This window comes from Lycium barbarum, chromosome 3 (genome assembly GCF_019175385.1).
Source record: "Lycium barbarum isolate Lr01 chromosome 3, ASM1917538v2, whole genome shotgun sequence".
Classification (NCBI taxonomy): Eukaryota; Viridiplantae; Streptophyta; class Magnoliopsida; order Solanales; family Solanaceae; genus Lycium; species Lycium barbarum.
Genome location: NC_083339.1, coordinates 125017710 through 125037705, shown reverse-complemented (window position 1 = coordinate 125037705; position 19996 = coordinate 125017710). Strand labels below are relative to the sequence as shown.

Here is a 19996-nt window from a genome sequence, read left to right as displayed (position 1 = left end):
TAGCGTATGTTTTCTCATGTATTTGTTGCCAACAAATACATGAGAATATGGTTAAAAAAAAACAGGATCCTTGATTTTAGCCTTTAATGGTGGAGCTATTAAACTAGATATTAATATTTTTTTTGATGTATTTTAGTGATTGTTTTTGCTATAATGTATTTTTGTGTCTTTTTTTTTTATGCATTTCAGTGATTTATTTTTGGATGTATTTTAGTGATTTTTTTTTGATGTAATTCAGTGGCTTTTTTTTGATGTATTTCAAATACATTGTGTACATTCCAACTACATATTAAGCCAAATACATTCAGATATAAGACAAAAACATTCAAAAATAGTGTGTTTGGCTATTAACAAAATGCACTAAAAAATATTCTCAAAAAATACAACGACAAATACATTAAAAAATAGTGTATTTGTGAGATGTATATTTTTTGAATGTATTTGTATCTGATTACAGCGTCCGACAAAACTAAAGGGTGAATTCAAACAAATACCATCCTGAACTTATGTACAACCCTTGATTGGAAAATAAAACCTTTTAACAGCTAAATCAGCACTTCGTCAATGAAGCAAAAATACATAATTCACTTTAGTGAAAAGCAATTCTCATCTGCACTAACAATTTCACAAACCTCCTACAAAATGAAAATTCTTTCCAGTTACAATGTACTGCATATTCAAGTCATCACTCAACAATTCCACATTAGCACAAGGCAAAAGCAACTAAGCCTAGAAATCAAGGAAAAGCTTCATCTGAACCAGAAGGATAGAATGCCACTAGTAGCTACTTCTTAAGCAATGCCTTACAACCCAGCATTGATAAAATCAAGAACCCGAGTACCACCCCACCCCGTCCACGAAACTCAAATTCGAAAGAGAAAAAACCCTAAAAAATCTCACCACTACCAAAGACCCTAATTTCTCCACCTTGACGTCATCTTCTCCGCCGCCATCTCAAAATCGCTGCCACTACTAAAAATACACACGGCCAGATCTGTGCCATCGCCGTCTGCCGCCGATCACCGGATAGAGTGAAAAGAGAGAGAGGGGTGAGCACAGAGGGAGAGGGGGGCAGCGCGGCTGTGGTGGTGGTGGTTGAGAGAAGGGGAGAGAAATTTTTTAGGATTTTGAAAATGAAAAATCTGAAATGAGTAGTGATTGGGAAAAAAAGAAAGATATATATATTTGAATATGTATTTTTGATATAACTACCAATTGTAATTTAGAAAAGTTAATTAGCTACTAAATATAATTAAATAAAAGGGCAATTAATATTAATATTAGGTCTTAAAAGAAGCTACAATGAGTAAAAATTCCTACAAAAAATGCAATGCTTGGAGTACCAAACAACCAACGAAAACAAAATGTAAGGTTCCAGGTATTGAACAATTTCAGAAATTGGCGACCATAGAGTTAAGGGTAAAGGCATGTAATTTTGGGTCATTTGCACTTTTGTCCCTCTTTTGTCCTGGTCTTTAATTTTTGCCCCTCAAAGCAAATGACATTTCGCGGGGTATAAATTTATATTTTCACATCATAATATTGCACAAGTCATTCTGGCACCTTTAAAGAACTTATGCCCCCGCTAGACATAAGTTCGATCTGAGGAGTAAAAATTAAAGACCAACCCATTAGAAAAACACACCGTGCAATTTCTTCTGTAATTTTCATATTTGGGTTGTGTGCAATATTTGGGGCAATTTGCAGGATTACCTTTCGCTGGGGGTGGTCTTTAATTTTTACCCCTCAAAATGGTGGTCTTTAAATTTTACCCTTCAGGCAGAATTTGCATGGGCAGAAATTCTGCCTGTGCGGCCAAAATTCAGCCTTAAGGCATCATTTTGTTGGGCAGATTTGCAAAATTCTGCTCAAAGTCTACCTTGCGAAATTCTGCCTAGCGATTTTTTTTTTATTACCTGAGCTGGAGTTCGAACCCACAACCTTGAGGTAACGAGGGTAAAAATTAAAGATTACCAATTTGAATGGTAAAAACTAAAGACCACCCCAAATGAAGGGCAATCCGCGCAAAAAATGAAGCAATATTTGGGCTTTTAAGATCAATTTATTGATGGCAATTTGCTTTTTTTTTTGAGTGGATTTCCTTCATTTGAGGTGGTCTTTAATTTTTGTCCTTCAAATTGGTGATCTTTAATTTTTGGCCTTCGCTTAATATCCCGAGGTTCTGAGTTTGAACCCCAACTCGGTAAACAAAAGAAGGAATTTTCGCAAGGCAGAGTTTTTAAGGTAGAATTTTACCTTCAGGCCATTTGAAGGCAAAACTCTGCCTTGCGAATCCAAACTCTACCTTGCGAATTTTTAAAAAAATTTTGACTGAGCGGGAGTTTCAACCCGAAATCAAGGAATTTTTAGCGAAGGGCAAAATTTAAAGACCACCACCAGTGAAGGGACAGTCATGTAAATTGCCAGTTTCGCAGTAATGCTCCTTATTCGGGGTGATCTTTAATTTTTGTCCTTCGCCTACCCTGAGGTTCTGGGTTCGAAACCCAGCTCAAGCATAAAAATAAAAAAACCGCAAGGTAAGGCTTTTGAAAAAGTCTGTCTTATGGGCCATAGGTTGCCTTAAGCCAGAACTAAAGTTATGCTAGATCCGGTAGAGGTTGCCTTATAAGGCAGAGTTTTAGTTATGCCAAGGCAATCTCTGCCGGAGACGGCATAGGTTGCCTTAAGGCATAACTAAAGTTCTGCCAGATCCGGTATAACTTTTATGCCTTAAGGTAACCTATGCCGCATAAGACTGACTTTTCCCAAAGCCTTACCTTGCGATTTTTTTTTATTGAACTGGGGTTCAAACCCAGATCCTCGGAGTATTTTCAACCACTTTTTTAAATGAAGTGTAAAAATTAAAGACCAGAAATTTGAGGGACAAAAATTAAAGACCACCCCAAAAGGAGGACAATCCGCGCAAAAAAATGTTTATTTATCAACAATTGCCTGTGACTTATATCACGGCCTTGTAGAAATAAACTGATGCCCGATTTGGCCGAAACAGTTCAATTAGCAAGACGAGTTATCTAATTAGAGTCTGTTTGGATTTGCTTAAAAAAAGCAGCTTATAAGCTGTTAAGTGATACGCTCAAATTACACCTATTAGTGGCATAAAGCGATCGTTGTCAAATATAATAACCCAAACAAGGTTGAGGTTGAATCCCACAGGGAATATGGAGAGAAAAGGGTACTAATTGATTACGATACTAGTCTTTATAGGCTTTAATCCTATTCCGAATAGTTTGAAATATTTGTTGTGTAATGTAATTGAATACTTTGACTTGAATTGTACTTAATGCGAGAGCTCGACTAAGGTTGTGTTCCCCACTTTGATTAGATATTATGCTTCAGGTTTCAATGTGATATACTTCTAATGGTTGTTCTAAGAGTATGCACTTGATCTCTTAAAGACTTCCTAATGTTTCCCAACAGTTAGGCCGTATTTCCTCTTTATGATTTTTCCAAATGTAAAAGAGTTGAAATCGAAGAGCGATCAATAATGCCAATTAGACTTGTTCTTATCCCTAACTTAGTCTATTAAACGAGCGTTAACGCCTCGAGTCATTGTTATTCAATCTTACCAATACCAACTCTCTTTCCCAAGAAAAGTTAGTATAATGGCTTAGGTTAATGCTTGCAATCATTACCCAACGCTAATGCACAAAGATAGAATAAATACCAACAACCATTATGCATATATCAATAGTAGAAACCCCTTCACATAATACCCATCATGGGATCCACAACCTTAGAATTAAAATTAGCTACTCATTATTTTGGTTAACAAAGAAAGCTTAAAAGTTAACATAATATACTTACAATGCTAATACAATATGGAATGAATGTGAAGTTGGTGCTTTAAATGCTCCAACTACTTCACAAATATCCAAGGCTTAAAGTTTAATGCTCTAAAAAAATCATAATGAATGTTAAAAACATAACTTTAAGTATTTATAGTGCCAAAAATCGCGCCAAAGTTCTGGACAAAAACACCCTTTCGCAGCATCGTTACGGACCGTAACACAGGTTACGGTCCGTCCTTTGTCAGGTTGATATAGGTCAACCATTACGGCTTCTTGCGACGGACCGTTACACAGGTTACGGTCCGTATCTTCCAGCGGATCATGGCTTCAGTGTTCAGTGCCCAATGCGTTACGCCATAATGTTACGCCCCGTAACCTGCGTTACGGACCGTCCTTCTGGGCGTAACATATGACACTACTTAGGCTTCTTACTGGAAATTTCCTTCAGCTTACGGTACACGTTACGGCCCGTAACATGAGTTACGGACCGTCCTTTATAGCGGCACGTATCTGGATCTTCCACGTTACGGTCCGTAACTCAAGTTACGGACCGTCCTTTTGCTCCAAGTGGTCCGTTTTTCAGCATTTCTTATCATTTCCGTTCCTTAGTCAACCAACCCTTCAAAACACCAAAATAACATAAGAAACGATGTAAAAACACTTAAAAACAAGCAACACTTCTAGTGAAAAAGACATAAAATGAGCCGAAATTCACGGCACATCAACACCCCCAACTTAGGATTGTGCTTGTCCTCAAGCAACTAAAACAAGACTCACTACTAACACACGACATCTAGCCAAATAAGAATGCCTACGGTGGTTTTGGCATGTGTTTTTAACACAGACTCTTCAATCCAAGAAAAATATTGGGCTCCTATCCACGTCCTATTTGTGACACAAGACGCACATTTTAGAACAATTTCCATTCACTATGTAGCCTCAATTAATGACACAATCATAGTATGGGAGTCTCTATGCACATGAACTTCAACTTCCGGAAAGCCAGTTACTTCGCAATCTACAATCCTTACGCCCTCACATAGACCAAAGAATGTCCCAACACACATTTACAAAATAAATGGGACAAGAGACTAAAGAGACAGAAGGACACTCACACTCACAAAGAAATTTGCATACCATACTTGCACATACCATAGGCTTGCCTTTATTTTTCACGCCTTCAACTTTGAACAGTTCGACTGTGATCACATTAGGACTTTTGAGGCTTGTAACATTGGCTTAGGGACGGGTAGGATAAGTATTTGGATAGTGGCGACTCACCCTCCTTGACACTTCATTTTGACTTCATTCACCTTTCTTCCTTTTATTTCTGACCCTACAGCTCCGACGTGGATTTATTTAGAACTTATATATCTATATATATATATATATATACACCATTTTTTTATTATACACCGAATCATGCCCCGCAATACTCATGATCACCCCCAACAGGCCTTTGGCCTCATTTTCCGCATCTTTCACTAATCACCCCCAACTTAGGCTTTTAGCCTCATTTTCCGCATCTTTCGCTTATCACCCCCAACTTAGGCTTTTAGCCTCTTTTGTCATTCTTTAGTGTCAAGGAGGGACTTGGTGCCAAATGGGTTTATTCACAGAAGGGGTGTAGGTTAGTTAACGGCTAATCAAAGAAAAAGTCTATAGGCTCAAAATGGGAGACTAGGGATCATTTTCTGTACAGGCTAGGCTCATTTAAGATAACCAGGATCTGGAGTCTATACAAAGAAAGCCTAAGATCACTTCACAATCAAACTCTCATTCGAATTCATACACGACCAACCGGGCAAGTTCTAGATTACAAGCATCATACACACATAGAAACTAAGAACTCACAACACAATGGCATAAGGATTGTTTTAATACTCTGACTTGACTTCCGTTTGAAGATTTCACACACATGGACTCCCTTTATTAGCAATGTCATTAAAAGAACCATACATGTCAATATCAACAACCCATTTTTGATGTACATCACAAATTATTTTTCGGAGGGATATCATTGACTCGTAAAACACTTTTAGATATGCCAGAAAACACGGACCACCACCACTTAAGTCATCCTTACTTTACTTTTAACTAAACATCCTAAACATGCCAGGTTCAACATAAAATAACACTCTTCGGGAAAAGAACACATGGCAAAGAACAACCGAAGAGGGACCTAAACACATACTTAATATCAAAATTTAAGATAAAAACAATACCAACAAAAACAAAAACAATACCAAACAATATCCGATACCAAAACAATACCAACAATACCAGCAAGTACCCTACACCCCCAACTTAAAAACATGCATTACCCTCAAGGCATCTATATAATCCATCAATAGAATGTAGGGCCACCTTAGAGCGCACTAGGCGCTTGGCTCTGCTGCAGCATCATGAGGTTGGATAACCTCGGAGGTAAGAGCAGTGGTGGTATCGGGCTTGCCAACACTAGAAGTCCCAGTCTCAGTGGGTGGAGCAGAAGTATGGTGAGCCGGCTCAATGGGATGAGCTGAGCTAGAAGTCGCTCCAGTGGTGTCAGAACTCAGCCGGGACTCATGTCGGATCTTCTTCAATGTTCGCCGCTCCTCCTCCTCATTCTGTGGGCGCAAGGCATCAAACGGATCAAGACTCTTGAGAATAGGATCAAGGTTTTCCTCATCTAGCGTAACTCTCTTGCGCTTCTCTTTAGCCAAAGAGTGGGTATCCTCTTCTAACTCCCCCTCTTGCTCCTCATCAACCGTTTTCTCGATATCATCATCCCCAAGTAGACTCTGAACCGGCTGATATAAGCTCTATACCAACTCTGTGTGTACTTTTGAAATCTGGTCCGTCACAACATCCACTTCTTGTGCCTTCAATTTCTGCACATCATCCTTTAGTGTCCGCAACTCACTCTGAACAGTCCCCAATTCCACAGCGGGGTGTGTCTTAGTCAGCTCCGTCATTCTGTTCTCAATACCATCTATCCGAGAGTGGATCTGTAGGTGGTCATCATCCACCTGTTCTCTTATCGGCCTTAACGCTGCATCAATAGCCTTTTTGTGTACAATTTCAGCTCGGTCATGAGCTGCTTAACCTGCCTATCTGTTCTATCTGTTTGCAGAACCACTGCCCCCAAATTCTCTCGGTTGAAAATCATCTTTCTCGCAGGTTCAGGTGGGACTCCCGGTATGGGCTGAGCCGATACTGGGCTCGCTCCAGTGGAAGAGGTAGGACCTCCCGAAGTAGGTGGAGCTGGAGCTGGCATAGGCTGTGGAGCATATTCAGCCAGTAGAGCCTCAGAATCTGTGGGCTGACTAGCAGCAGTTGCCTCAGAACCCATGATAGTTAAGGGTAGAACATCTGATCTCGTTGGCCCCTCCGACACATCAGAAGACGAGGCAGATGACATTGCACCTTGGCCCAACATATCATCTCTGCCCTTTGTGATGTCATAGATACTCCTGGCGATCACACTGTGGTCGATAAAGGGGAGGGGTTCTGGTTCCTCGCGCAGGCATAAGAACGTGAGCAAACATGGATGAATCAGGGAAGTGGCTGGTTGTGTGGCTTTCTCCCGGAGATCTGCGGCTACCAGTCTTCTGATGTTGATCTTATACCTCGACATAAGGGCAGCCACAAGAACAACTCTGTCCGGGGTCAAATAATTATCTGCCTAGGTAGGACGGATGCAGAACAGAATAATCTGCCACCAAAACATTGCCTCAGGTGTGAGGGTGTTTTTCCAAATCCTCGTAGTGGCTGTCAACTTTGGCACTATTGCCCATTCGGGATCTGCCAACCGTGCAATCACTGAGGCCACCCATTTTCTGATTGAGATTATATCTTTCTATGCAATTTTGTAGACAAACTCTCCTTCTTCCGCCGCTGTAGGCGCAATATAATCCTCCCCGAATATTACTTTATTGATGGCCAACGGGGAAAACATCAATTTTCTTTTTGCGCATTACTCCCTCATTCATGGCCGACACTTGAGTTGCGCGCTGCCCTTTTTCTGTGCTTTGAATACAGCAGCCCCATAAGAAGCGTAGAATTCCCAAACAAGAGCCGGGATGTAGGACCCCACAGGGTTTTTCAAAAACTCAAACTTGTGGAAGCGGAGAGTGTCACGGATGCCCAGATATCCATCGAGACCATCGAAGCTGACGTTTCGTTCCTAAAAAATACTTCTCTTCGGGCCCTGCCCCTCATGCTTTGCTAGCTCACACCCTTTGTTGTACAATTCTTCAGATCCCTCCATAGAAAACTGGAGGTCCTGCTGATACACAGCCCTCATCCGGATGTTAGTCTCTCTTCTTTCCCGCTCGCGCTCTTGTTCACGCTCCTCCGCAGTTGGCTGTCTAATGGGTGGTTGAGGCTGGTGTGGTGGTGTGAGACCCTCCTTAGGTCTACTATGGCTCGACGAACTAGAAAACTCTCCACATCAGACGAGGAGGAACTTTCGGATGGTGAGGCTGGCCTACTAGGTGCAGCGGGCTTCTTTGTAGCCCTTGTGTCTTTGAGTTGATCTTAATCGTGCAACCGTGAGGTTACTTTGCTCGCATCGTGACCTTTTCCTCTGCCGACAACCTTGGGTGCAACTTATTTCCTTGCCTTGGGTTACCCATACCTGTTGAAGGCAAAGTTAGCTGTGATACATAAAAAGCTTTTCAATTATACAACTTACTGGTTGAAGTTCAGGACTTCAATTAACTCATGCACCGTAACACGGTCGACAGACCGTCGATGGTGTTACGGGCCGTATCTTCAACCGTAACTCATTTTGTTCATTTATAACACAGGAAACGTAACACGTTCGACGGACCGTCATTCGTGTTACGGTCTGTAACAGCTAACCGTAACGTGACCCAAATTTCTAGAAAGTTTTCTGGAAATCATAGTTGTTACGGTATGATGTTACGGACCGTCAAACTTGTTACGGTCCGTAACACCTGACCGTAACCTGACTCAAATTTCCACAAAGTTTTGGGGAAATCATAGGTGTTACGGTATGATGTTACGGTCCGTCAACCGTGTTACGGTCCGTAACACCTTACCGTAACGTCACTCAAATTTTCAGAAAGTTTTCATGGAAATCATAAGTGTTACGATGGGGTGTTACGGTCCGTAACACACGTTACGACCCGGAACACTGAACGTCGGGCAACATTTCACAGATGCTCAACATAGCCAAATTTTCCCGTTTAAGCACGAGGCCAAGATTTTCAACTTTATGCTCCTTGGGGTATGGTGTAAAACACCAGTTGATCCCCTCACATTTCTCGAGTTACTCAGACTTCACCCGGTTTTATCCAAGTTTTCTTTAAAACCTTTTATCGAACAGTTGGCGGGCAAACCAATTTAGTAGTTTCACAAATGAAACTTTCAATCGGGATGCCCTCGACTCAGTGGGAGACAATTTCCTTGTGCCCACGAGTCTCTCAAACAGCAATCATACCAAACCCAACCCCCCACCATTGTTAAATCCCGCACAATTATTCAATGGGGATTCCAAATCATTCAAAATCATAACTACATGGCATGGTATACAAATTTAATCTTGGAATATCATACCAATCCTATCGATAGATGAAAGACTAGAGAGAGTCAACACATTGTCATACCTGATCGTGGACGATGCTTGAATGAAAACTTGGGACTAAACCAAAACAGCGATAGACTTTGACGAGAAAAACAACAACTATGGTAAGGTAATGGTGGAGAGATGGTGAGGGGGAGATGAAGAGAGGATGAAGAGGTTATGAGGGAGAGGGGAAGTTAAAAAGAAGGAAGGTGCCGTTTGAATTTGAAGTGTAACCGTCGGGTGATGTATTTAAACATGCCCGACCGTTACGCTTCGAGTTACGGACCGTAACACAAGGCACGAGACGTAACTCGTGTTATGGTGAATCAAACGACCCCGTTTTCATTTTTCATTAATGACATGGCAATACAGCCGACGGACCGTAAATGTGGGTTGCCTCCCACACAGCACTTGGTTTAACGTCACGGCTCGACGTGATACCTCAATTTCCAGTTCAGGAACCGTATTTTAAACGATACCGATCAACCACTTTACCATCATCAATGCACCAATGGTAGTGTATCACTCTTTGTGCATTCACTTTAAAAGTCCGAGTGCCATCTTCGATTTTCACCTCAATGACACTTCCATTTGGGGAAACACTTACAATTTCAAACGGACCGTACCATCGAGACTTTACCTTGCCCGGAAAGAACTTTAGGCGCGAATTGTACAACAAGACCAAGTCCTTCGGCTGAAAATCCCTTTTGAGGATCTTCGAGTCATGATAGTATTTCATCTTTTCCTTGTACAGTGTTGCACTTTCATAGGCATTGTACCTAAATTCATCCATCTCGTTGATTTGAAACAACCTCAGCTTTGTTGCCTCATGCCAATACATGTTCAGCTTTTTCAATGCCCAAAGGGTCTTATGCTCAAGCTTAATAGGAAAATGACATGCCTTCCCAAATACCAACTTATACAGTGAAGTCCCAATAGGCGTTTTGGACGCTGTGCGATATGCCCATAGAGCATCATCCAACTTTTTGGACCAGTCAGTGCGATTCACATTGACAATCTTTGCCAAGATGCTATTTATCTCTCTGTTGGAGACTTCAACCTGACCACTCGTCTGAGGATGATATGGAGTGGCAACCCTGTGATGCACGCCATATTTTTCAAGAAGATCAACGAATGGTTTGTTGCAGAAATGAGAACCACCATCACTAATAATAGCTCTAGGAGTGCCAAATCTAGTAAAGATATTCTTTTTTAGAAAGGCAATAAATCTCCTACCATCATTGTTAGGCAAGCCCACCGCCTCCACCTACCTGGATACATAATCCACTGCAACAAGAATATATTTCAGGCCATATGAGCGCACAAAGGGCCCCATAAAATCAATGCCCCACACATCAAAGAGCTCCACCTCAAGCACAAAATTCATCGGTGTTTCATGCTTCCGACCTATTGTGCCCTGGCGCTGACATTTATCACAAGAACATGCCAACATATTCGCATCACGATAGATGGCCGGCCAATAGTAGCCACACTCTAGCACCTTGGCTGCAGTTTTATTTCCACTGTGATGTCCACCAATCGGAGAATCATGACAAGCCTTCAAAATATCCATCACCTCAGATTCAACTACACATCTTCTGATCATATTGTCTGCACAAGTCCTAAATAAGTAACGCTCATTCCAATAATACTGTCGGCAGTCTCTCAAGAATTTCTTCTTTTGATATGCCTTCAAATCTTCCGGAACAATGTCAGTTACCAAATAATTCGCAATATCGGCATACCATGGTGCCACATCACTGGAGACTGCCAAGACTCTTTCATCCGAAAAAGTGTCATCAATATCCAACACATCAATCGGTCTCCTTGGTGCATCAAGTCTGGAGAGATGGTCAGCTACTTGATTTTCTGACCCTTTTCGATCTTTGACTTCAAAGTCAAATTCTTGTAGCAACAACACCCATCTTATCAACCGAGGCTTGGCATCCTTTTTAGCATGGTCAGTGTGAACCACTACTTTGGCACCCAATAAATAAGCCCGAAGATTTTCAAAGGCATAAACAATAGCAAGTAGTTCCTACTCTGTTACTGTATAGTTCAGTTGAGCTCCATTTAGTGTTTTGCTGGCATAATAAATTGGGTGTAAGATTTTGTTGAGCCGTTGACAAGCACATCGCCAATTGCAAGACCACTGGCATCACACATTAATTCAAAGGGCAACAACCAATCCGGGGACACAACAATAGGGGCTGAAGTCAATTTTAACTTCAACTCGTCGAAAGCCTTGATGCACTTCTCATCAAAATTGAATTTGGACTATTTTTCCAAGAGTTTGCACATTGGATTTGCAATTTTGGAGAAGTCTTTGATAAATCTTCTATAGAATCCGGCGTGCCCCAAGAAACTTCGAACCCCTTTTACTGAGATGGGTGGAGGGAGTTTTCAAATCACATCGATTTTGGCTTGGTCAACCTCAATCCCTCTTTCGGAAATCTTATGGCCAAGGACAATTCCCTATTTTACCATAAAATGACATTTTTCCCAGTTGAGAACTAGGTTTGTCTCCTCACACCTTTGTAGCACCCGATCAAGTTGGTCTAAACATTCATCGAATGAATCTCCCACCACAGAGAAGTCATCCATAAAGACTTCAAGAAAGTTTTCAACCATGTCAGAGAATATGGACATCATGCATCATTGGAAAGTAGCTGGGGCATTGCAAAGACCAAATGGCATTCGGCTGAAAGCGAATATCCCATAGGGACAAGTGAAAGTAGTCTTTTCTTGGTCCTCCAATGCAATGTTGATTTGGTTGTAACCTGAGTACCCATCCAAGAAACAATAATAAAACCTTCCAGCTAGCAGATCAAGCATTTGATCAATAAAAGGCATCGGGAAATAATCCTTGCAAGATGCAGTGTTTAGCTTTCTGTAGTCCATACACACTTTCCAACCGGTGACAGTTCTTGTAGGAATCAACTCATTTTTAGAATTAGGGACAACAATGATGCCCCCTTTCTTTGGCACACATTGGACTGGACCTACCCATGGACTGTTGGCAATCGGGTAAATCACCCCAGCATCTAGCCACTTAATAATCTCTTTCTTTACCACCTCTTGCATCGGTGGATTCAATCTTCTCTGATCCTCAACACTAGGTGAACTTTCCTCTTCCAACTGAATTCGGTGCTCACAAATTCCGGATGGACTCCCCCAGATGTCTGCAATAGTCTAAGCCAAAGCTCTCAAATGTTTCCTCAAAACTGCGATGAGTCTATGAGTTTGGCCCTCATTCAGAAGTGATGACACAATAACTAGGAGAGTTGCATTTGCTTCAAGATACTCATATCTAAGATGGGATGGAAGTTGCTTGAGCTCCAACTTCGGTGGCTCAATAATTGGCGGTTTTGCTGGAGGAGTTATTCGCTTCTCTAAATCAAGAGACAATTTCTTGGGCTCATAAGAGGAAGACCCCAGACCGGTGAGTGAATTCACCGTCTCAATATATCCCTCTATTTCTTCTTCATCAAAATTGATCAAGATGGCCGATAATGTTTCACCCAAGCATTCTTCCTCCATCTTGGATTCTACCGCTTCATCCACCACATCAAAAGAGTTAATGACTGAAATACTTTGATAAAGACTAGGAAATTTCATACCTTTGCTGGCGTGAAAAGTCACCTCCTCATCGTTAACCCGGAACTTCATTTCATTCTTCTCTGAATCCATAAGAGCCCTCCCTGTAGGAAGGAAAGGTCTCCCCAGAATAATAGGAATTTCTTGATCAACAGCACAGTCAAGAATCACGAAATCTGTCGGCAGTAGGAATTCCCCAATTTGAACAAGCACATCATCAACTACCCCAACTGGCCTTTTTATCGACCTGTCAGCCATCTGCAACCTCATGGTAGTAGGTCTTGGTATCACTAATCCTGATCTCTTGAAAATCTCAAGGGGCATAAGATTTCTGCTAGCCCCGTTATCACACAATGCCTTGGCAAAATCCTACTGCCCTATGGTGCATGGAATGGTGAATGCTCCAGGATTTTCCCTTTTTTGCACTGTGGTCGTGGAAATAATAGCACCGACGCAATGAGTGATACCCAGAGTGTCGTGTTTCAATGGTTCCTTCTTCTTTGTTAAGAGATCCTTCAAATACTTAGCAAACCCAGTCATTTCTTGGACAATGTCCATGAAAGGAATGTTCATCGTCAATTGCTTGAGTTGATCATAAAATCGCAAACACTTGTCATCTTCTGTTTTCCTCATTAGCCTTTGAGGAAAAGGCGGTGAAGATTTGAACATTTGAGTCAAAGGGCGTAGAGAGCCAGAAAGTTTTGCCTTTCCCTTTTCATGTTTTTCTCCGTGTGCCTTGAGATTAATAAGATTTTGCTCCTCTCCAGCTATAATAGGGACTTCCTCCTCTGTTTCTTCCTCCACAATAACATCAGATACATCAGGTTGTGCCTCTTTTTCAACAATTGGCTCTAGACCAATCACCTTTTTTATCAGCACCTTGAAGTATTTTTCCACTTCGGGTGCTAATAGCAGCTACATGCTCCACAAAGTTTACCCCACTACCTTTCGGATTTGGAACTGTATCACTTGGTAATTGTCCACGTTGAGGAGTATGTACTTCTTTGGAAAGGTCTCTGAATTGCGATTCAAGCTTCTGAATGGCAGCTGAATGAGATAGTTGAACCTGAGATATTCCCTGTATTGTACTCTCAGTTCTGTCCTGATTCATTAGCATTTTCTGCAACATACTTTTCTGCTCCGCAGAATCATTAGCAACATTGCTAGGAGAGTTGCTAGCTGAATTGTCTCTCAACTTTTGGGAACTTGATGCTTGCCCCCTTGCTGGAATGTAGGGGTTAGAGTTCTTGTTGCCATAATTGTTGTTATTGTAATTCCCTTTATTTGAATTTCCCTGATCATTTCTGCTATAATTGTTCCCTTGCAATTGGTGTTGAGGCTTTTGCCATGGGTGATGGCCCGGGCCTTGATAATTTTGCCTTTGATAACCCCCTTGCGAGTTGTTAACATAATTAGCATCTTCATAATGTTGTTGCCCATCTTGGTACATCCCCTCAGGGACTTGATACATCCCCTGTGGATGAGGTGGTAACTCCTCAACAACATTTACCCCTTGTGCATCCTTTTCTGCCAACTTCTTTGATAATATATCCACCGTGGTTTGCAATTGAGCAAAGGCATGATCTCTCTCATGGTTTTCTTTTGCAACAGCAGCTATTGATGGACTACCATAAGAGAGACTCTCACTATCAGTTCAATTCCAAGCTTGATTGTGGGTGGTGAGTTTATCAAGCAAACGGGTGATGTTAATAAATGACTTGTCCATGAAGCATCCTCCCGCGGCAGTATTGACAGCAATCTGATTCATTGTATCTAAGCCCTTGTAGAATTTCTTGGTGAGAATAGCATCCGGAAACCCGTGAGTTGGAGATTGAGCTAGATAGTACTTGAACCGCTCCCATGCCGAATATAATTGTTCCCCCGGGAGCTGTTTGAACTCAAAGATCTTATCTCGAAGTTCAGCCTTTTTGCTCGGTGGGAACCACTTCATCAGAAATGTATTGGCTAGCTCGCTCCAGGTATGAATAGAATTGCTGGGAAGCTTTTCATACCATTCCCTTGCTTAGCCAGCCAAGGAATATTTGAAGACTCGTAACCGAAATGCATCAGCAGAAACAGCACCTTGGGATTGTTGAGCACACACGTGCAGGAAGTTCTTCAAATGTCGGAGTGGACAATCCTCCGAAGAATTTCGGAAATAACCTTCAAGTTTCAGCAGCTGATAGATAGAACTATCAATTTTGAAAGTAACATTTCCAGTCCTAGGAGGGACCACAGCAGAAGCATAATCAGCTTCATTGATGAATTCCGTAAATATATTCTCATCTTCATCCTCTTCTGGTGCAGGTGGGTTCACTTGGAGTCCACCTTGGTTTCCTTGATTTCGATTCTGTCTTCCTGCCATGTTCACCTGGTTCACCACAACAACAAACAAGGTGTGATGGAATAGAAAAAGTTTTAAAGAAGAGTACGCAACAATCAGTAATTTCAAAACCGTATTCCCCGGCAATAGCGCCAAAATTTGATACGCTCAAATTACACCTATTAGTGGCATAAAGTGATCGTTGTCAAATATAATAATCCAAACAAGGTTGGGGTCGAATCCCACAGGGAATATGGAGAGAAAAGGGTACTAATTGTATACGATACTAGTCTTTAAAGGCTTTAATCCTATTCCGAATAGTTTGAAATATTTGTTGTGTAATGGAATTGAATACTTTGACTTGAATTGTACTTAATGCGAGAGCTCTAAGGTTGTGTTCCCCACTTTCATTAGATATTATGCTTCAGGTTTCAATGTGATATACTTCTAATGGTTGTTCTAAGAGTATGCACTTGATCTCTTAAAGACTTCCTAATGTTTCCCAACAGTTAGGCCGTATTTCCTCTTTATGATTTTTCCAAATGTAAAAGAGTTGAACTCGAAAAGCGACCAATAATGCCAATTAGACTTGTTCTTATCCCTAAGTTAGTCTATTAAACGAGGGTTAACGCCCCGAGTCATTGTTATTTAATCTTACCAATACCAACTCTCTTTCCCAAGAAAAGTTAGTATAATGGCTTAGGTTAATGCTTGCGATCATTACCTAACGCTAACGCACAAAGATAGAATAAATACCGACAACCATTATGCATATATCAATAGTAGAAACCCCTTCACATAATACCCATCATGGGATCCACAACCTTAGAATTAAAATTAGCTACTCATCATTTTGATTAACAAAGAAAACTTAAAAGTTAACATAATATACTTACAATGCTAATACAATATGGAATGAATGTGAAGTTGGTGCTTTAAATGCTCCAACCACTTCACAAATATCCAAGGCTTAAAGTTTAATGCTCCAAAAAAATCATAATGAATGTTAAAAACCTAACTTTAAGTATTTATAGGGCCAAAAATCGCGCCAAAGTTTTGGACAAAAACACCCTTTCGCGGCATCGTTACGGACCGTAACACAGGTTACCGTCCGTCCTTTGGTTCCGTCCTTTGTCAGCTTGATATAGGTAAACCATTACGGCTTCTTGCGACGGACCGTAACACAAGTTACGGTCCGTATCTTCCAGCGGATCATGGCTTCAGTGTTCAGTGGTCAATGCATTACGCCATGATGTTACGCCCCGTAACCTGCGTTACGGACCGTCCTTCTGGGCGTAACATATGACACTACTTAGGCTTCTTACTGGAAATTTCCTTCAGCTTACGGTACACGTTACAGCCCGTAACATGAGTTACGGACCGTCCTTTATAGCGGCACGTATCTGGATCTTCCTCTCTGGTACGGATCACGTTACGGTCTGTAACTCGAGTTACGGACCGTCCTTTTGCTCCAAGTTGTCCGTTTTTCAGCATTTCTTATCATTTCCGTTTCTTAGTCAACCAGCCTTACAAAACACCAAAATAACATAAGAAACGATGTAAAAACGCTTAAAAACAAGCAACACTTCTAGTGAAAAAAACATAAAATGTGCCGAAATTCACGGCACATCATTAAGCCAAAAAAAAAAAAATTAGTGTAGCCCCACTTATTTTTTTTGGCTTATATGTTGTTTTTAGCTTATAAGCTACTTTAGATAAGCTAAGCCAAACGGGCCCAATAATTTTTTTGGCTTATTTTAAGTACAAAATAGCTTTTAAACTGGCCAGCCAAACATTCAAAAAAGCTGAAAACAGCTTATAAGCAACTTATAAGTCAATCCAAACGGGCTCTTAGTCTTCACATTTCTGTCAAACAAAAGAAAAAGATTAGTGTTCCTGTGTGATGAATGATCATTGTTTGGCTTCTTTTATCTTATAGCAAAGCTCTTTTAATCACTCTTGATTCCTCTTTTAATCACTCTTGATTCTCCCGGATCATATGGAACTTTCTTGAGTCACAAAGTATAAGATTAATTGACTAATTCGTCATGCTCAAGATTACTGCATTAGTTGACTAATTTTTGGCATTAAATTAGAATTACATTAATAGCACGTGCTAACCACTTTTCGTTCCTCCAATCTAAAATTAATCATTATTTTGAAGTTTTAAGTTCAAGTGAAATTCCATGATAGTATACTAAAATTTCGCTTGTAAAAGTTGAAATGGCAGGATAATGACTATTTTTACTCACATAGACTAAAAAGTGGCTATATGAATTATTATTTTTCCCATTACATGAAAGTACAAGAAAACATAGGTTCCTGTAAAATGATAGAACAATAGAAAAACACTATCAACAAATACATCTAACTCTTGAGATACTTCTTTATTTGTTCAGGTGCCCTATTTGGTTTGAATATGACTATTAAGAAAGGATTTCAAGATTTAATAAAATCAGAAAATTGATCTCAACTGTGAAACAAAGTTGACTTCTTGATATTTAATATTTTGTTGTTACGGTTTTTACATTAAAATAATGAAAAGAATCGTGAAGTGTAGAGACAACAAATTTGGAGAAGTGGAGAAAATTTAAGACAATTCATAAAAGTAAGAAGAGTAAATTCAGAGTAGCAGAAATAATAATGATAATAATAATAATACTCCTTCCGTTCACTTTTACTTGTCCAGTATTCTAAAAATATATTTTCACTTTTACTTGTAACTTTTAACATATTAAGAGAAGGCAATTTTTTTTTCTGTTTTACTCATAGTATTAATTACTCATTTCAAATCATCTTTCAAATTCATTAAAAATATGCACCAATTAATATGGATATTATGATAAATTACGCACTTCATTTCTTATTTCTTAAAGGGTGTGCAAAGTACATAGTGAACAAGTAAAAGTGAACGGTGAGAGTAATATACTAACCAATTCAAATAATTGGGAGGGAACATACACCTGTTGTTTGTTTTTCAGGACCATACTTATTGGTCTTGCTATTTACGCCATACTTCTTCTGATTCCGAGCAGGAAATAGGTGAGATAGAACACAAAAGTTCCGTCTCTAAAGATAAAAAATAGAGAGAGAGATTACCATAGTCAGGTGAAAAAACACGTGGACCAATTCAAATAATTGGGAGGGAACATACATCTGTTGTTTGTTTTTCAGGACCATACTTATTGGTCTTGCTATTTACGCCATACTTCTTCTGATTCCGAGCAGGAAATAGGTGAGATAGAACACAAAAGTTCCGTCTCTAAAGATAAAAAATAGAGAGAGAGATTACCATAGTCAGGTGAAAAAACACGTGGAATGGACAAAATCTTAAAAGCGTCAAATGATTAAAAATGCAATTATAGCACTCACGTGGGCTAGTTCAGTAAAATTTCTTGGCCCATAACTTGTGGTCCATAGCGTACTGTAATGATAAGCTGCTGCTTGCCCCATGCTACCACCACGTATCACGTTCACTTGAAGAGTGAAGGGACTTTTACATGATTACTAGGTGGACTAAGAAAAAATTTCATCTGTTTTTGTTTAAAAAATTACAGAGCACAATTTTGTACAATATATGTTATTGAGAAATATAATTCACATAATTATATAATCGAAATATATACCAGCAAGAATAAATGAATTATAAAAACAATTCACTAACAAGCAATTTCCTTTAAATAATAGGAGCTATGTTATACAATTCTTAACTTTTATAAAGCTAAATTTATTTCGAGAGATAGTATGATGGGCCTTTATACACCATCTATTTAAATTTATTCAAATGTTTCATTTACTTTGGGTAGAATTTCAAATTAAATAACGAGGTGAAATTCTACTGTATCTAACAGCAAACCACTTCAAACTAGCGAACCAAATTATCTGAAGTTTTAATAGTTTCTTACTAGTATCAAAATGATGTAATAAAATCAATTAAATTTAAATTTTGTTCTCGACTGACACTGTACATATTGCTGTGAATTCTGATGCAACGGTAACGCAATCTCATTGAGATAAGCCATTGAGTTTGTCCCACATTGATGTAGAATGGGATCTAGCGTAATGCTTTCCTTTCGTTGTAAGGTATATATGCTTTTTCACCACTTAATGATGATTAAATTATGATTGTGGGATATATTGCCCGCTTTTAAGTTTATATATAAAAAGAAGAATGAAAATCAAATTCCAAAAGCAGTTGAGATATCGTACTTCGAAACGCCAGCTAGAGGGTCGACATCCTTTAATAAAAATATACTATTTTTTTCTTAACTATTTTTATAGGGAGAATTTCTACTTATATGATTTTGGAGGTTTAATTTTACATAAGGTTATAGTATTATTGTAAAAAGAAATGATCAAACTATATATTCTTATCATAAAATTACTCACCTTTCACTAGTTTTTATAAAAAGTCATTTTGATAATTTTTCTTTCAAATTGGCCTGAAAATTATATGTATTTAATGAAAATTGGCCAAAATTACCGGCGGAAAGTTCCTATTGTAATCCTTTTTCCTTTAATAAAGATTTGAAAACAGTGATTGAACTCCTAAACAATATAATAGCTCATTTTTCAATATAAGCACAAAATTTGGACTCCATTGCCGACCAAAACTGTATTGAAGACTGATTCAAAGTATGACTTAGTCAAATTGAATCTGTTAGTAGTGTCCTATATTCCTTGACAATTAGC

The 19996-nt window shown here is 39.6% G+C and overlaps 1 non-coding gene across 1 annotated transcript; it reads left to right on the top strand.

The window, feature by feature from the left end:
- The first annotated feature begins 14795 nt into the window (after positions 1-14795).
- Positions 14796-14901, top strand: LOC132634489 (small nucleolar RNA R71). The gene has a single exon (XR_009580208.1). It is a non-coding gene; the product is annotated as a small nucleolar RNA R71 (small nucleolar RNA).
- The last annotated feature ends 5095 nt before the right edge of the window (positions 14902-19996 follow it).